Below are 5,985 nucleotides of genomic sequence, written 5' to 3'. Positions count from 1 at the left end.
CTACAACAACGTCAAAAATAGGCCACCAACGCCGGCAAGAGAGGGCATCCGATGTGGCGTGGAGGTGGTGCAAGTGTGTGGATGCAGGGCGGCGACCGAAAGTGGGCGGCGACAGCGATTGCGGCGTGGCCGGAGGTGTTGGGTGTGGAAGGGAGGGGATAATGGGTGTTATGCCATCGATGGGTGGGCCAGGGGGAGGACAAGGCGGGCGTTGCGTGCGTCCGTGCAGTGTCTGCACCGACGCAAACACGACCCAGGTTTGCGCCAAAAATGCGTCGCATGCGGATGAAAAATGGACGACCTTTCATTTTGCGTGGGCACCTTGGGCCGCAATTTTTGTCTGTTTTAACCTAAAGAACGCGTGCGGACAAAATGTGCCGGCACGTTGGAGTTGCGCTAATCCAACTAAATGCTTTGATTGGTAACCGAACACTAAATATGGTATATGTATTTTCTCATTCAAAATGTAGAACATAAAAAAGAGTCATCCCAACGTTGGGTGAAATGGGTATGAATAAAACCACAATGATTTTGTAGGCACGTTCGCCAGTTTTGGCCTTTGATATTGCGCATACAAAGCTATCTTGTGTGCTATGGCATTTCAATATCTTGAAGAAGTTTCAATTAAAAAAAGGCCGAGGCATTCATGTGCTCAATCTGTCAACCATTTGGATATAGCTAACAAATAGGAAAATGTCAATACAAATATGTGATAACTAATTTGAAAATAACACTACACACCTACTCAATTTGTATTTACATCCTGATTTTTTTATTGTCTGTTTAATTTCAAATAGACTCATGTAAATTACCATTTGAGATGGCTTAATAGGAACAAAACAAAAAGAAACATTCAAACCTTAAATTATAAAAATTGATGTGAATAAACCCCAACATGGTTGGTTTTGTAGGAGGTTTTGCATATATGGTTGTCCAACATGGCACTTACCAAGTTGTTTTTGCCATGTGTTGTGGCATTTCAATATTTTAAAGGAGTTTCTATAAGATGACATAGTCATATCATCTTTCTCTGTTTTCTCACTACTGCAAAACAGTGGCTGGCAGGGTGTCCTCATTGGTAAGTGTTTGACCAGATTACTAGTGGTAGGTGCAAATACATGTGCGCCACTGTTATGCTTACACCTATAAGCCGTTCTGTAGTAGTGTCTCCTAATGGAAAAACACTCCTTTATTTGTATCGGCTTTCATTCTTGAAGGCACGCATTGGCCTTGTTTTAAATTATGCGTGAATCTCACTGGAAGATTAATTTTATGGCCAAATTAAGACATTGTAACTTATAAAATCACAGAAAAATTAAGGTTGAGACTAAACCTTCCCGTCAACACTCACTGGAGAATAAGTACGTATGGCAATAACAACTGCATGTTGCATCTAGAGTAACCATGTAGTGCTTGGTTGTGATTTAACATACATATTTATGAAAGTAACTTTCATGTGGTAACTCTAGATTAATCCATGCTAATACATATGTAAGCATTTTATCTTTACATATACAACATAATAAATTTGAGTAAGGGAAAAGCAAGATGCATTAACTGTAGATTAGATCTCTTGAAAAAGTACAATATGGATAGAAACCTAAAGTATACGAATGCTGGCATATAATTATTTTTAACCAATATATTTAATTAGAGGAGTCCATTCGGCACCATTTAGAACTGATAAAGAGCTATAGGGGTAGCCCAACAAATTCTATCTCGCAAAATTTATGTTCATCTAGGTTCATGAGATTACATAAGTTATACTCCCTCCGTTCCAAAATAGATGACTCAACTTTGTACTAACTTTATACTAAAGCTAGTACAAAGTTGAGTCATCTATTTTGGAACGGAGGGAGTAAGTTATAACCGTGAAGCTACTACATTATACATTGAATGAACACAAGTGAAAAGAGCCAAGAGTGTACTTGGAATAAAAATGAAGACTAAGCAAATCAAGCTATAATAATCATATACTCCCTCCGTCCGAAAATACTTGTCATCAAAATGGATAAAAGAGATGTATCTAGAACTAAAATACGTCTAGACGGAGGGAGTACCAATCACAACTACAATTAGCTAGCCACCATAGTTGTCCATCAATACTTAAGGTGGCGCTGTTTCTTGGAAGTCTTGCAAGCAGACCATCTTAACGAGGTCAACAATGGAAGCAGAACTCACAACACTAGATACGGCTACGGTCGAAGCAGATTGGCTTCGCCGGCTCTTGAATGACTTGCCGGTAGTTGAGAAACCAGTACCGGGTATCCTTATGAACTGTGACAATCAAACTGTGATCACGAAAGTGAGCAGCTCAAAGGATAACATGAAGTCATCAAGACACGTTCAGAGAAGGTTAGAGTCTGTCAGGAAAATGAGAAACTCTGGAGTTATTGCATTGGATTATATCCAAACGTCTAAAAATCAGGCAGATCCTTTTACTAAGGGTCTATCACGTAATGTGATAGATAATGCATCGAGGGAGATGGGTATGAGACCCACAATATGAGTTGTTCACGGTGGTAACCTATTCTTTGTGATCGGAGATCCCGTGAATTAGATGTGGAAGACAAGCTGTTGGTCAACTGGGAGGAGAGTACCCTTACTGTTAAAAATACCACTCCATGAAGATGCAATACTCTCCTAATCTGCATGGCAGGTTGATGTATATCTTAATGTGTTCTAAGTGACTCTTTGAAGCGGAGATGTTGTCCTGCAGAACATCTATTGAAGAACGCACATATATGAGTCTGATTGTTAAATGTCGCGATCTATGAGAGTAGGGTTCTCTCTAGTAAACTCATGAAAGGTCTCGGAGTATGACGCATAAGCTCCACCCGCGGGGAAGACCCACGGTAGCCACGTATCGGTCAAGGCTTTATGTGAAGCTAGATTCGCAGAAAACTTGCAGTTCAAGGCCTAGTCCACTGTTCAAGTTGCTTACTAGTGTAGCATAGAGTTCTAGGTGGAAGTTCAACTTAACAGTCTCCACTGCAGTACCGGTATATAAAACAGTGTTTTGGAACCAAAGTCAAATTTTGTGTGCCTCTGGGATCTGGTGGGGGATTGCTGGAATTTTGTCTATTTTGGGCCTAGCCCAATAGCAGTTTCAGAAATTCCTATAAATCCTAGAGGCCCACGCAGCCCATTCGTGCAAGGCAAGAGGTGGAACTAAAATTTAGTCCCACATTGCTAGTTTAGAGGGAGTTGGACCTCTTTATAAGTGAGGTTCTTTCCCCACATGTATGAGCATGAGAACAAGAGGGACATCCACGCGCGCTCCTCCTCCGCCGCCCGCCGCGCCGCGCCGCGCCGCGCCGCGCCGCGCCGTGCTGCGGGGTGCGGCCGAGCCGATGTATAAATTTTTGCCACGCACGACGGGTATACGAATGGTCACACGGGAGCTGAAACGTTTTGCTGTAGTGGAGCCTGAATACGAACGGTGCACCTCTTTGTGTGCTGCCTGTTCGTTTCGTCTCCCTCTGTTGCTTCACCTCCCGCTGCATCCTGTTCGCATCCTTCTCCTGTGCCTATATAAGAGAGGTCGCTCCTCTCCAGATAGACACATCAGAACTCCTTCTTCCTCTCGCCACCGGCTCCTGAGCACTGCGCTGCTGCTACGATCTTCCCCATCCCAGCTTGCAGCATGCACCGCAGGTCGGGACAGTAGGCCTCCGAAACCGCATCCTTTTTGAGTCCTATACGGGAGAAGGGTGATAAGGTTTTTGGGAAGCGCTCTGCGCGACTACTGACTTCTTCGTCACGGACGCCCCGGACTCCGACGACTACTTTCCCGGCGTCGACAAGCTCCTCGACGACATGGAGGACACCGACCCCAAGTCCAGTGCCTCTGCTCCGGCTGCTGTCCAGTACATGTTCTTGTTTTTCCTGTTAGAGGTTCTGCCACAGTTCCTTCTTATACTGTTTACCCTACACATGTTAGGATCCACCTCATATATGCATCTTGATCTACTGTCTGCTCGAGAGATGATCGTTTCTACCTCATATATGCAGATGTTATTTACCTTCACTTTGTCAAATCGCATGACTTGTTTTATCATTGCTATACTAATCATGTTTTATCTATTATTTTTGTTAATAAAATTATTCGATAAATTGCTCATATTTCCAACATAAAAAACCGGTGCCAATTCAAGGATGTCGGAAGAAACCCATGCTCTCGCAAGGACCCTTCTGGCCTCTTACCCGAACACGCTCTCTTGAGCATAATTGAGCTTCTGTTTGCCCACAAGTTAGCGGTCCAACAGCGAATAATCGGCCTGCCAACGAATAATTGGTGGGACAGGCCGTGATCGGCCTGGCAAGTTAATACACGACTAATGTTATTCGAGTTGGCCACCCTATGAGTAGCGATTAACTGGCTGTTAACTGATTAATCGAACGAATTCTTGAACAGTAAAAAAACTCAAGAAAATGCAAAACTTGTCTAAAACACAAGCAACTTGGCATGGTGTCTTCAATTTGTCATACAAGGTCATGAAAAAAAATTAGGGTCATTTGACGGATGTCGGAAAAAAACATACTCTCCAGAAAATGTGTTCATCATGTATTATATAAATGTTCATTGTTTTCAATTTTTTGTTCAAGTATTCAATAATTGTACACGTTTCACAAAAAAGTTGACCGCACATCAAGAAATGTTCACCGTGTATAAAGAAATGTTCATCGTGTATAGAAAATTTGTTCAATGTGCATTTGAGAAATGGAAGTTCATCATATATTCAAAAATGTTCATTATGTATTTTAACTTCAATTTCTATTTTTTTGACTGTTCACAAAATGGTCCAGATTTTGTAAATTGTTCAGAATTTTAAGAAAACGTTCACATTTTTGAATAAAAATCAAGTGTTCAAATTTGATTCCTTTCTCAAAAAGGTGTTCACGTTTAAATTTTTTAAGAATTTCGAAATTTGTTCACCATTTTCAAACATTGTTTGTATTTTGTTTAACGGCCAAGTCCAGGTGGCGTCGTTTGTCACTGCCGTCGTTGTGGTACCGCCCTCTGGACTTGGCCGGTAATCTAGATTTTTTTTTGTCGGTATTTGGTTATTGGATAGCATAGAAAGTACATTTTTTTTACTACATGGATGCCTCTTTAGACGTCAAACGTTAGATAATGTAGGTTTTTCCGGTGCTATATTCTTTTTTAGATTTTTTTTCCGGGAAAGAACAAATCTCCTTGTCGATTTTCCCTAGAGAGCTTGCTTCACATGCATGCAGTAAGTTTGGGCCTTTAGGGAGAGATCGATGAGCATGGTACTCTTCAAGTCAGTCAACGTAGGACCCATAAAAACGGGCTGATAATTTGTTTTTACACCATCATCATTTGCATGCAGAGCATTTGGTTCCGATTCGTTTTTCAAGTCTGAACGTGAATGCTTTTGTGCCTGCAGAGGGGGCGAAGTCACGAGCTCATGACAGTCTAGCTATAAATCCAAAAACCAAGGACACATCGCGTGAAAGAGTGTCAGGGGAAAGACCAAGAGCACAGTGATGTTGGTCGGTAAGACGACTGAGACGACCGGACTTAGCATCTTTTTTACTGGGAGTTTCGATGTCGGTGGAAACTGATGAGGCGCTCATATACACGTGTCTTTCTCTGGTTGGACCGAAATGGCTTGATATCTGGTCATCTCCTCGCAAGACAGTATCAGAATCACACATGGTTTGGAGCATACGCCAGTCCTCTGAAGTTCGGCGTCAATTTGCAGGGGTATCACCAAGTCCGGCTCGCCATCATATAAGCATCCAGCGAGCAGCTGCCATGGGAATGGATTGACACCTTCTCCAGGTGAAACTGGTGGGTTCGTGTACGTATGCACCGGCATGAATCTTTGTGTAGCCAGGACCAGCGGACTAGCAAGCTTTTATATATAGGACTCGATCCATATATCTTTGTGCATTCATCCATATTCCATAGCAATGGAGCAAATAATCATCTCGGCAGTGGTGGTGGGAACAGCG

Source organism: Triticum dicoccoides, chromosome 6B (assembly GCF_002162155.2).
Source record: "Triticum dicoccoides isolate Atlit2015 ecotype Zavitan chromosome 6B, WEW_v2.0, whole genome shotgun sequence".
In the NCBI taxonomy this organism is placed as follows: Eukaryota; Viridiplantae; Streptophyta; class Magnoliopsida; order Poales; family Poaceae; genus Triticum; species Triticum dicoccoides.
Note: the sequence above shows the minus strand (reverse complement) of the source record.